The 13,482-nt window shown below is 42.6% G+C and overlaps 1 protein-coding gene across 2 annotated transcripts in view; it reads right to left on the reverse strand.

Moving 5' to 3' along the window:
* Positions 1-13,482, reverse strand: part of ELOVL5 (ELOVL fatty acid elongase 5) — a 75,814-nt gene that overhangs the window by 34,613 nt on the left and 27,719 nt on the right. The window contains exon 1 of one of the 2 annotated variants that reach the window (XM_037054969.1): positions 3,926-3,950. The exons of the other annotated variant lie outside the window; for it this stretch is intronic. The gene's annotated coding sequence lies outside the window, so the exon portion shown is untranslated. Of the gene's footprint in view, positions 1-3,925; positions 3,951-13,482 lie in introns of those variants that run through there. 2 annotated transcript variants of the gene reach the window in all.

Raw genomic sequence — 13,482 nt, forward strand, 5'->3', positions numbered from 1 at the left:
CACTCTACAGACAGCTTGGGCAAGCTGGGCCAAGTGGGAACACAGCTGCTCTGTACAATTGTACTAGCAGGGACCAAGCCCAGGCGCTGAGCCCACGGAAGAGCAGCTCTGGTCCTAAATGCAGCAAAAGAATAAGCCATTCTTTGATCTGGCTGGTTCCCCCCACGCAGACAGGAACAAAGGCTGGTCACTACCTCCCAGGAACCAGATCATGCTGACACCAAGCCAAGCATGGCGTCCCCATCTCTTTAGACAGGAGGCTCTGACACCCTGTTCAAGCCACAGGGCTTCCCAGGATTACAGGTCATGACAAGAAGTCACAGGACACATTACAAAAAAGTCCAGTCTCAACAGCACCCAAAAGCTATGAACTTACTAGTTCCTGGGCTAGACACAGAAAATGATGGCTACGAAAACAAGAGAAGGGTAGGAAACAAAGGTAAGTAAATTAGCATAGATTTTCAAGAATTCCTCTTTTATGCATATTTTTCAAAAGCCACTTCCCACTATGAAATTCAGGAGTGTTTCTGGTTACCATGCAACTGTGTTATAATCATGCCTCACTCTAAGTCTCTCACTAAGAAAAGACATTGATTGGGCTGGTCATTCTCTACAGAAATTACTCTATATCAAAAGAGAATGTTAGCGAGAAGTCAGCATGCTGTCACCTGAAGTAAGTATTGGTGCATGTGCCCCAGACACAGAACCAAGTGTTTTAGGTCTGAGCTGAGCCTCTGGCCTGAATGCAAAAGGAACATTGGAACTGCCACAGTGCACATCACCTGGAAATACTGACTGCACAAAAGCTGAATCCCCACAGAGGGCAGCGCTCAGGCGGAAACCCGTCTGTCTAATTCACTAGCTCTGGCAGGAGCGGGATGGCCAGGTGCATCGCCTGCATGAGGTTAAATAAGCATCAGCGTTCACTTTGATCTAATAGCAAACAGAGTCTGCTGGAGGCTTATGAGATAAAAAGACAAGACAATAAGCTTTACAGCAAACCGCCCCTTGCTTTCCATTTAGCTCCAAAGGGACAATAGAATGTGGGAGAAAGGTTCCAGGGAGCTCACCAATGGAATGAGGTGCTGCGGTTAAGGAGAGATGCATAGTAAGTTGCTTCCACCACAGTTCTCCAGATGAAGTTGAGAATTACGATGGAAGCAATTTATGAAGTTATCTGCCTTAATAGAAATGCAAATGTTCATTATTTTGGCCATTGTGTCTGGAGAAGGAGAAAGTGAGAAAGCCACTTGGCAAATGAAAAGTCCTGGGATCTTGAGGCATATCTGCTTTAAAGGGTATCAAAATTTGTTTCTTTTTGTTTTTGTTTTAAGTATTGTAGTAAATACAGTTGATTTCCTAAACCCACGACCAGACTATTTGCTGACTCCGAAGCAGTTGAGACCTTTAGGGTCAACCCTGGTTTTTCTGGCTGCTAAGACAACAGCAGCAGAGTGTAGTCAGCCAGCTTTGACAGCCCCCTTTCCTGTGCCATCAGGCAAACTGCACTGCGTTTGGTTTAAAAGTGCTTATGGCAGGTGTTTACCTACAATTTAGCATAACTTTCTTATCATATCCTGTTTTATTTACTTAGTTTTTGAATTTTCACAGTTCCCCTAAAGACAGGTCAACTGAACTGGCCTTACAAGCGACAGGAGGTCAGGATGAAATTTCCTTTTATCTTCTGTTCTCTCCTCCCCGTCCATCCCTTGTAACAGTCAACTTGTGTTAAGCAGTCAACTTGTGGTAAGACTGGGAACAGTCTTCAGACTGGCTGCCAGTAACACAGAAAATTAAATGGCACTTTAACTTGGCAGTTTCAATACTGCTTGAATTTGAAAACGTTTTTCTAAGTTGGAGAAAATCTGCTCAGGAATGAGAGGAAGAAAACCACATTTTGGTAAGAAATATTAAAATATAAAGCACTGTCATAAACTTGGCTGGTGTGGCTCAGTGGATTGAGTGTGGGCCTCCAAACCAAAGGGTCACTGGTTCAATTTCCAGTCAGGGCACATGCCTGGGTTGCAGGACAGGTACCCAGTGTGGGGAGCGTGAGAGGCAACCACACACTGATATTTCTCTCCCTCTCTTTCTCCCTTCCCCTCTCTCTATAAATAAGCAAATAAAATCTTTTAAAAAAATAAAACAAATATTTTTTAAAATTAAAGCATAAAGACCATATAAGAAAGAACATCTAACTACTAGCACACAGAACTGAAAACAGAATGCCTTCAGCACGTTGGCATTTAAAGAACTAACACCGGATCAAATCTTGGTTGGAGAGAAATATCTGCCAGACCAACAGTGGTGCTGTGATTCTGACAATCCAGAAATGTACGCTCATTTTTACCCCCTTACAGAACTCCCCTACTTGGTAAGCTCCATTCTAGGGGCATAACAAACTCTTGTTAATAATGGCTTTCCCATAATCGGAGGCATTTTTTCCTGCTATAGATTATTTGTGTAGAAAAAGAACACAGACATACTTGGGGCCCTAGATAAGTGTTTTAAACGCAACATTTGGGCGCTTACATGCACTATAAGATACTGTTGTAGGTTACCTCCAAGGTTAAAGACGGCTGAACAACCTCATTCTGGTATTACGGACATTTGAGAGAATTTTTTAAAACTTACTGTGTACAAAAATAAGATTAGGTAGGTTAGGAGATAAGCCCCACCTCTCACTCCTTAGTTGCTACCAGTTAATTAAAAAGTACTATTTTAAGCATTCCTGGAGAAGGACTTTTTTTTTTTAAAGATTTTATTTATTCATCTTTAGAGGGGAAGGGAAAGAGACAGGGAGAGAAGTATCAATGTATGGTTGCCTCTTGTGTGTCCCCTACTGGGGACCTGGCCTGCAACCCAGGCATGTGCCCTGACTGGGAATCATACTGTGATCCTTTGGTTCACAGGCCCACGCTCAATCCACTAAGCTACACCAGCCAGGGCGAGAAGGACTTTTTAAAAAGCAGTAGAGAGTCACCCAGTGGCTCTGATCTTAAATGAACCATCTGTAGTTCTTCCTCCCTGTCTTCACTTTGACCCTTTCTCTGAGGCCCAGGCCCAGATTAGATGTTACAGAGGTACCCCTTGCCTTCTTGAGCCTTCGCTGTCTGGACAACTCAGCATATAGCAACTTCAATTTTTATACGACTTAGATACATTTTCAGTTATGGTGGAACACACTTTGTACCTTCTCAGGTAAAGCCGAGATCCAATTTGTTCTCCATGCACAACAATTATCTATGGTGACACTGTAAATGGGACAATATACCAGCTATTACAAACAAAAAAAGGGGGGGGGAGTGTGACGCACTGATACATGAGAGCCCACAAGGGCAGCTTCCTGCCTAAGTCCTAGTTACAGAGGGCATGTCCTCCGAGAAAAGGCCCTCCATGCTAGCGATCTGGCGCTCTCACAAAGATACCCTACTCCTGTTTATTGTATGATCAGCAACAAATTTTACAAGGTGTGGAACAAACAGATACTCAAACAAAAATGCACACACCTCTTAAACATTCAAAAAAAAATTCCCCCCATTCAGAGAGAGATGCATTTTTCTACTTTTGGAAGGTAAAGCATAAATATATGTGATCTAAGAAACTTAGATATAGATAATTTTTTCAACAGTGGAGAGAGGCAGAGTAACATGATCTTAGAATGTATTCTAGGGGAATTCTTACAGCTAGAGAACAGAATGGCACCATCAAGTTCAAAACTCTTCCCCCGCCCCCCAGCTCTCAGCAGGGAAGATTAAGGGACCCCACACCCCAAATTCACTTAACCAGTAAGCATTTGGAGAGGGGTTTACTGCAGAAAATTACTCTCGTAGAATTTTATTACCTAAAGATGCTGACTTAGCTTTCATCTGAAAGAAGCAGCAGCAGCAGTGATGATTTTGTTCAGGTTGAAGCACAATGCCGCCTGGAAAAAGCGATGCTAATCCCCACACAGAACACTCCCTGCTGGGTGGGTGAAGGCCAGCCTGCTGCAGATGGACTTAGAACTCTGTCCTCACAAACAGCCTGCTGACCGTAACTGATTAATCCCTACAGGGCTGCAGTGAGACTAGGGGAAAAATCCATCAAACGCTGGGAACAGGTCATCCCCATGACTTGTGCTCCCCAAGCATCCTCAGAATCACTGCCCTTCACTCTACCAGTCATGAGAAAAGCAGCTGACTCACTACATTAGCAAAGACCTTATGAGTGCCCACTACGTGCCAGGCTGTATACTGCTCATTAGAAAAAAGGTAGTGACAGGGTCTGCCCTCTGTCCTCTTGAGACGTAAAGCAGTAGAAGTGGTAAGCAAGACACCTGTGGGCCAATCGCTTTTGGGTAGCAATCGTTAGGAGCACCCACCTGGAGCCTGACGGTGGGTTCAAATCCCTGCTCCACAACTGACTCTGTAACAACCTCAGGCAAATTATTTTACCTTTCATGCCTTAATTTCCTCATTTGTAAAAGAAATAATTAAGTACCTTTCACATGTGATTAAGTGAATTAATGTACGTAATACAATGGGAATAGCACATGACACATTCATTACAAAGACCTGGGGCACTGACCAACTTCCCATTTGATGTTTATGGCACAGTTGGTGCTGAGCACCAACTCAAACACATTAGTAGTGTTTGAGTTCATACAGCTTTAACCACGAGAATAAGATACAGAAATGACTTAACTTTAAATTACACTATCAAAGTAAAAAAGAACAAAAACCACTTGTATTCATCTATGATGTCTGGTAATGAAAGCCTCAGAAATCTCTGTAATTAAGACCTATATGCGGAGAAGTGAGAAAAGGGGTAGCGACCTCCGGGCCTTGCTTTCACGTGCTCCCCATCACTTCCACTAGTCCTCAATCAGTGGTAAATTATACGTTTATTTGTTAAGTGTTATAATTACCAGTTACACTGTAATTATCTGCTCATTTGTTCACAATCCCCATTAAGCTCCAAGCTCTTCTAGGGCAAAACCTCTCATGTTCCCATCTGTATCTCCCCGGAGCCTGGATGCATGTCTGACAGTGCTGATTGCTGGCTGAAAGCATGAATGAATGAGTGAAAGAATGCAGGCCTTCACGCCTTCAGTTCCATACCAATGGCTTCTCAAATCTGTCAGCAACTCAAAATTACCTAGGACCTTCAAAAAACAGATTTCTATAAATTTTGATTCGATAGTCTAGAGCCTGAAACATGTCTTTTTGAAAAGTTCCCTTGGTAATGTTGACAAGCAGCATTCTTTTGGAACTACTGCTATATGTAAAGTTTGTTTTTGGACTCTAATAACATTCCTTGCTGCTCCTGGAGTTATATCACTCATATATTGATAGCATTACACTCACTGAGTCTACACTGGGATGGTGTTTAAGGACAGAATATATTTTACTCCTACAAATTTGGTCATAATTTCCTCCCTGTTTTAACCCCACCATTTCCTTTCAAACCATCCCTGAAGCTGAAACAAAACCCCAGTGAGTTACGGATCAGTTCTCCTATCAAACACTGTGTTACATAGTACATACCACATATAACCAGTATGCATTAAGTAATATAAGTGCTTTCTCCATTCTGGAATGTTGTCAGAAAACATACCACTGTCAGTAGGAGAGATCCCTTCACCGGTCATCTCCTAAACCAAGTGTCAGTAGTGGCCAGGTTTGCAAAAGCTCAGTGAGGTGGAGAAGATACCCACTTGTTCCTTGTGACCCCCAGCTGCTGTTCTTAGCACACAGGAATTCAGTAACCAGTTGTTTAATCACACTGAGCTGGGTGGTGTGGGCTGCCACAAAGCAAACGCCTGCCACCACCAGAAATCACGGCACATACTTGGCTACACACCAAGTAGGTACTTCTCAGAGGGAGACAAGATGAACAACAGGAAGAACCTGCACACTGGCTGAGGTGTGGGCTCTGGCTCAGCACCATTATTGTAATCCCTAAACTGAGCCACTTCCTGTTAGCTTCACCACCTGGAGTAAAGGGTCAAGGTTTCAGGCAAATTTGGTGTCTGTGGAAGGCAGCCTGTGACATGGTCCCCAGCGACCCCTTACTGACTGAGCCAGGGTTGTCTGAGCAACCCACAGAATACAGCAGAAAGGATGGCATGCCACTTCTGGGATCAGGCTGTGAGACAGTGACTCTCATCTTGGTCAGGCAGTATGTTTCTCTGTTTCTCAAGTCCTGACTTCTGGGGGAAGCCAGCCGCGACGCTGAGAGCAGTCCTTTGGGGAGGCAGGCCCTCTGCGTGACCACCTGAGTGAGCTTGAAGCAGATTCTTTGGGCCCTGTCAGCTCTGAATGGCTTCAGCGACACCTGCAACCTCATCAAAGACCCCGGGCCAGAACCACAGGGCAAGGCCTCTCTACAGTCCCTTACCCGCAGAGCCTGTGTGAGATGATAAATGGTTACTGTTTTAAGCTGCTAAAATTTTGCAGTCTTTTGTTGCTCAGCAGTGGACAAGACTTGAAACTAACGAGGTCAGTGGCATTAGAGAAAGAGGTTCTTAGAAGTCAACTCTTCTTCCCCTAGCCAGCTTTCCTTTGGGTTACTACACATAATCAATGCAGGCCTTAAAAATTAAATGCTCCCCTTTTGACTTAATTGGAACTGAAAAGAAAATAAAGAAGTCTGCTATCTAACATGTAGAATTTGGTTATGAAAACAATATAGTATTTATTACGAGCATGAAGCTTAACAGAAAGGGAGCTATCACTTACTATCTATTGCATACCTAGCTTTTCGAAGTCTCAATAAGCAATTATCCTCCTTTTATAGATAAGGAAACTAAAGTTCAGAGATTTTAAGTAACTTGGTCAAACAACAAACAGACCCATTCAGTTAAATGCAGGTTTGTATGACTTAGGGTGGCCAACCATCCTGGTTTACTGGAACTTGAGTTTCCTGGGATGTAAAAATCAAGGGGAAAATATCGGGGAAAGTCCCAGGACACTGCTTACCACACTATGTGCCCAAATAGTGTGCTCTTTGAAACCCACCACACAGTTGCGTGGTTTTTATTTTTTTTACCACACATTTTTTTTAAAGTACATTTTAAAGCTACCATTTTGACAGTTTATAATCTGCAATAAATTTTGAAATGTCATGATGAAAATGAAAACTACCAGTCTTTCTAGTCTTTATCTTACAGTTTCTAAGAAAAACAGTTTTGTTTTTTTCTGTGAAGGAGTAAAACAATTGCTGTTGTTATGATACAAACTAGCCCGGGAATTTTTCAGTGTAAACATTTTTGCAAACTTGTCTCAAAGCAGCAGCCTAGTCACAAAGCACAGACAGGTACTCCCCATGGCCTCCAATGCAGGCTCTTCCAGCAGGGCTGGCTCAGAGGGCGCCACTGGGTGCACCCCAGGCAGAACTGCACAGCAAGTGGGGTGCTCTGACAGGAGGGGCAGGCAGGCTCATAGCTTCCTCTTCTACAGAAGCCTGGAGTCAGACGGCTAAAACCACCGGAACTTCAACACTAGCAGTGCACATGTAGTTTTCACACCTGGTAGGTCAGGAGGACCAACTATTACCAAGTTGGCATAGCCCAAACAGCACTGGCCCTCTTTCATTTAAAAAGATCCACGTAACATCCACCAGGATGGCTATAATCATAAGGATAGACAATGACAAACTGGACTGCTCGAACATGGCTGGTGGGACTGTCAATGGTACCTCAGAAAGTAGCTTGGTGGGTCCTCAAAAAGTGAACAGAGGTGCCATGTGACCCAGCAATTCTACTCCTCTGGGTGTGTGTGTGTATCCAGAAGAGAAACAAAAACATACGTCCATGTAAAAACCTGCACAAATATCCACAGTGGCATTATTTCTAACAGTCAAAAAATGAAAACAAGCCAAAGGTCTATCAACTGACAAACAGAATGTAATATATCAGTACACCAGAATGTCATTCATCCATAAAAGGAAGTTTTAATAGATGTTATCACATGTATAAACCTTGAAAATATTATGCTAGCCCTGGCTGGTGTGGCTCAGTGCATTGAGCATAGGCCTAGGAACTAAAGGGTCACTGATTCGATTCCCAGTTAGGGCAAGTGCCTGGGTTGCAGACCATGTCCCCAGTTTGGGGTCTCTGAGAGGCAATCAGTTGATATTTCTCTCCCTCTCTTCCTCCCTCCCCTCTAAAAATAAATAAAATCTTTAAAAATATATACTAAAGAAGTCAGTCACCATAAATAGGTGGACCCATACAAAGTACATTAGTGGGTGCCAAGGGCCACAGGGAGGCATGATGGGAAGTAACTGCTGATGTGTATGGAATTTCTGAGGTTGTGAAAATGTTCTGGAATTAGGCCCACTTAAAAAAATTTAAAAAAACTTAAAAAATGGAAAGGTATTTTTTAAAAAAAGCTTTAAAATACTGCATACTCAAGCCCACTTCTAGAAATCCTTATACACATCCACTAAGGACACAAGAAGCATTAAGACTGATCTGTAAGATTATCATCGGTGATTTAACAGCAGAAAATGGGGGAGGACATGTTTAAATATCTATCTAAAAGAAACCTGATAAGATAAATTACGGTGCGGGCATATAATTAAATAGTATACCATCATTAAATTAAAGTTGTTGAGCATTTATTCCAGATAAATGAAAACTTATGTTCACACAAAAACTTGTACATGAATGTTCACAGCAGCTTTTTCTGTAACGGTCCCAAACCAGAAACAATCAAGATGCCCATCACCTTGGTGAATGACTCAACACACCAGTATATTCATGCTATTGACCACTGCTCTGTAATAAAAAGGAGCACCCTACTGATAAATTTAACATGTAGGACTCACCAGGGAAATTATAATGTTTGAAAAAAAGCCAATCCATTTATACAACATAACACTTTAAAAAAGATAAAATTAGAGAGATGCAGAACAGATTAGTGTCTGCCAGGGTTAGAGACGGGAAGAAGGCAGGAGGAGAGCGGATGTGGCTATATAAGGGCACACGGGCTGACAGGACATTCTGTATCTTGTGTCCTGACTATAACCATGTCTATATCCTGGTTGTGACATTGAACTGCAGTTCTGCAGAATGTTACCACGGGGAGAAACTGAGTAAAGGGTAGTTGGAATCTCTATTATTTTTTGCAACTGCTTATGGATCTAGAATATCTTAACATGAAAAGTTGTATTTTTTAAAGATCTACAAAAGTGAGAAAAACAAATCGACGAACAAGACTATGCCTTTGATTTTTTAAAAAATTCAACTGCCACCTGCCCCCTCCACCGCCCCCAACACAGTGATTCACGGTTGTGATTTTCTGGCACCTGTAAGTACGTGTGAAGGAAGCAGGTTGGGTATAGAAAGGAACGGTCTGAACTATGACTCCATTCATAAAACACTGACCCTTCCTTCACGGTGGTGTTTGCACTTTTCAAGTTTCCAGCAGCCTGACTAGCTTCCCAGTAAACATTTAATTCAGACTAGTCAGCCGATGGGGAATACTGTTTTGATCCACCTGATGTTCCAATTCACTTCAAGGTATCATGCATCTTACCCAAGCCAGTCTTCAGAATAAGAAAATCATTAAATATATCAAATAACATCTTCCTGAATAAAGTTTAATCTTTGATGATTCAGAGACATTCTGTGATCTTGAAGGGTTCTGGAATCAGAGTTATGAGTGCCACATTCTGCTGCACAGGACTGTGGATGAGCAGGCACAGACAACCGAGCTACACCTGTAAATCTACTCTGTTTCCATGCCTGAAACCCTAAGCTCCTGCTATCAGTTATTCCTTTGCCACTTTCCATTATCTTCATAAATGGAACAGAGAAAACTGTAGATAAATATAGAGTCCTCAGATTTGAGGTTTAAAAAGACTTTAATTTTTATTTATTTATTGTATTTTAGAGAGGGAGAAAAACCTCCCTGTATGAGAGATATGTATCGGTCCATTCCCTCTCATGCTCCCCCAATGGGGGGGTGGGCGGGCCAGCCCACAACTCAGGCAATGTGCCCTGACAAGGAATCAAACCAGCGACCTTTCAGTTCACAGGCTGGTGCTCAATCCACTGAGCCACACCAGCCAGGGCTAAAAAAAGGTTTTTAACTGAATATTGGGGTGACATTGGTTAATAAAAATTATGTAAGTTTTAGGTGTACAATTCTATAATACATCGTCAACAGTATTGTGTGTTCATCACCTGAGATTTTTAAAAATATTAATAAAAGCTTTTTGTAATAATAAAAACAGAGGAAAAAACAAAACTAGAAACAAAAAAATAGCTTTTCCCAATATGAAAATGACCCTGTATCTCTTGGATCATTTTCTTGTCAGCCCACTGGGGGGAACAACACACACACAGTGGTTTAAGAAGCGTTCTGACAATGTGATGGAGTTCCGTCATTATGTGAGTCAAGAGGTGACTGGGGCGGGCCCTGTGTCAGAGTCACACGGGCTCAGCCACGGGCCTTCTGCTGTCTGTCAACAGGAAGGAGCCACTCAATTCTCACAGCTCTCCAGAGGACAGTGGATGCTTTCCAGTAAAGGCTGAGCTGATGTCTTCTGTAACCCTCGCTGGAAATTCTCCAGCAAGATTAGATCTCTTCCTAGCAATGCTCTTCTTTTCACCAAGTGCTACTTTTAACAAATGTGCCACTGTGTCTAAAACCCCCTTGACAACTATTAAAAGTGAAATACTGAGAATTCGGTCCTAAGCTGATTACATTTTAGTGGAAATCCAAGTATTTTAGCAAGTCATATTAATGTAACTGAATATGCTGACTGGCTAGTAATAAGACTTTCCCTTCATTTCAACTCTTCCCAAGCACCAAGATTCAAGTCCAAGCTGTCACACAAGCCATCTCGCTGTAACAAAATCAATGGAAGCCAGTGATCAAATTAACATGAGGCCAACTAGGTGCCTACCTACAGGCAGAACACCAAGGGAGCGATATCAACAGGTCCCAACACACAAGTGAAGGACATAACTGAGGGAAAAAAAGAACTATTTGTGTATAGACCTTGTAAAAATTCTTTCCTGCAGCAGTCGATCGAGTGAAAATTTTAGGAAAAAAAGTTAGGTGGTAAAATGGCATATATCACTTGGTGCTTTACTGAGCACCAAATGTGTTTAAGGCATTATGGTGAGTGGCAGAGATGGAGAGCGTGGCCCTTTCCCTTCATCTCAGGAATCTAGCTGTCACCTAGTTGGAATCCATATTTTTAGCTGACTTCAAAACACAGAAATGCAGCAAGAATCCACAACAGCTCAACACCACCCCCCCTAAACCCCTGCCCCACCAAAAGGCAAGGATATTTTATTGGTTGGGGGAGGACGACAGATACAAAATAACACAAACCATCTTACTTTGATTTGGAAAAGCTATCTCATTGTCCTATGCAGGACCAGATGAAAACAGTTACTTAAGAAAAATGAATATGACTACAGAAGTGATGACATGTTTAAAAATGTATTATGGTTTCTTCCATAGACTTTTTTCCCATCTACACAATTTAATATATGCCACCAGGTGAGAGAAGGGAGGGGACCGTGTCTTAAGTCAGCTCAAGGCTGCTCTAACAAAATACCACAGACCGGGTGGCTTCAACAGAAACTTACTTCTCAGTTCTGGAGGCTGAGACAGATGCCTGGAAGTCCAAGACAGGTGCCAGCAGATTCAGTGCCCTCCTCCTCCTCTGTAGACAGCCACCTTCCGGCTGTATCCTCAGCCTCAAGAGGAGAAGAAGAAGGGTGCTGGCCACTTTCTTCCATAAAGATACTAATCTCATCACAGGCCCCATTTCATGACCTCACCTAAACCTAATCACTTCCCAAAGGGCTCACCCCCAAACACCACCACGCTTGGGGTTAGGGCTTCAACTCACGGTTTGGGGGTGGGGTGGTACATGAACATTTGGTACCTAACAGAGAGGTAGTTTTCTGTTTAAGAGGTAAAGAGAATGAGTCATTGTTTACAGATTCTGGAGAAAATTGCTACTTTTTAAAAACTCAGTCTCTAAGGTGAATCATTTTTATTCATTGATTCCAATTATCAAAACACATAATCTCTACTCTACAAAAGGGTTGTATTCCAGATGTTACTTTGTAAACTAGTTATTTGGCCTTTGGAAAATTCTATTTTCTATAGAAATTACATTGTTAGTTCTTAACCTTTTGGGATCCTACACTAATTGTAAAACATTGATTAAAGCAAAAAAGAGTTTGGGTAAAACTGACATTTAGAGTCCCCCAAACCCTAGGGACCCTAAGTCTCCAAATGAAGAACCCTACTTAAATGTGGTTAATAGGCCTCTGGATGAGCCGTGAACTAAAAACTCACAATGAAGTGGTACCAACACGACTACAGACCCTCACTACTTCTATGAGGAAATGGAATTGACGTTCGTGCCATTTGAGCTACGACCCCCTGGGCTCTGACAGAACGCCGTAATAGGCTCTCTGGTATGCTGCTAAACCTGTATAGATCCCCGTTTCCTGATCCATACACTTGTGCATAATAACGCCTACACCTCACGGGTTGTTGTGAAGATTAAATGAGAGTCTATGAGTCATTTGGCACAATTCACAAGCACCTCAATAGCTGCCTCATGGCAGCTATTTCTAAAATTACCATCAGCAAATACCCATTGAACGTACATTTAACCCACTGAGGTAGGTGCTGGGACACAAAAATTCACAAGACTAATCTGCCCACAGAGAAATCAGAGTCTAGCAAGGAAGAGAGAAGTGGTAACAAACTACAATACAGTGAGGTGTCTTGACACAGTACATTCAAGGGGAAATGGGCATTAAAAAAGTCAGTTTTACATAGGGACAAGAGATTAGGCGAGGCTTCAGAGTAATGTTTGAGTTAAGGCTTGCCAGTTGGGTGTGGAAGGGAGGAGAGAGAAAAATGAGGTTAGAGAGTGAATAAGGGCTCTAGTGTCTGATTTTAAACAGGAAGGGTGCTGGGAGCAGGGTGTTCAGGAGGCTAGGAAGAAGGTGTGACCCGGGTCAAGGCAGTTAGGGAACTACTACTATAAGAGTCCGCCATGCAGGGGAGGGATGGACAAGGTGAGGGACCGGAGGGAGTCCGAGCTCCTGGCTTCTCACTCTGCACCCTGGATACGGGTGCTCTTTGATGAGCCAGGGACTACAGGGGCAAGGGGGCTGGAATAAGGGAACAAGCAAAACTCCTATCATCTAGAAACGGACTGCTCTGCTGCCACCCTTATCAATCACGGATCCATTACACAGCTTCACATGTGCCTGTTGAGTTGAAAGGCAAGCCATATACTTTGAATTACTGGGCAGCAAATTAGCAAAAAGTCACTGCACTGACATGTTCACTTACAGAGAAAAGCGCGTTAAATATAAGTTGTTCAAGCTTAAGCTGGGACCTAAGCCATATATTTGTTTAAGGAAACTATTGTTGTCCCAAGAAAACATTAAGCCAGCTATATTCTACCATGAATTACACACTTTGAGAGGTTGAATTATTTAGCAAA

The sequence above is a fragment of the Sturnira hondurensis genome, unplaced genomic scaffold (genome assembly GCF_014824575.4).
Source record: "Sturnira hondurensis isolate 20B ecotype Veracruz unplaced genomic scaffold, ASM1482457v3 Scaffold0000880, whole genome shotgun sequence".
In the NCBI taxonomy this organism is placed as follows: domain Eukaryota; kingdom Metazoa; phylum Chordata; class Mammalia; order Chiroptera; family Phyllostomidae; genus Sturnira; species Sturnira hondurensis.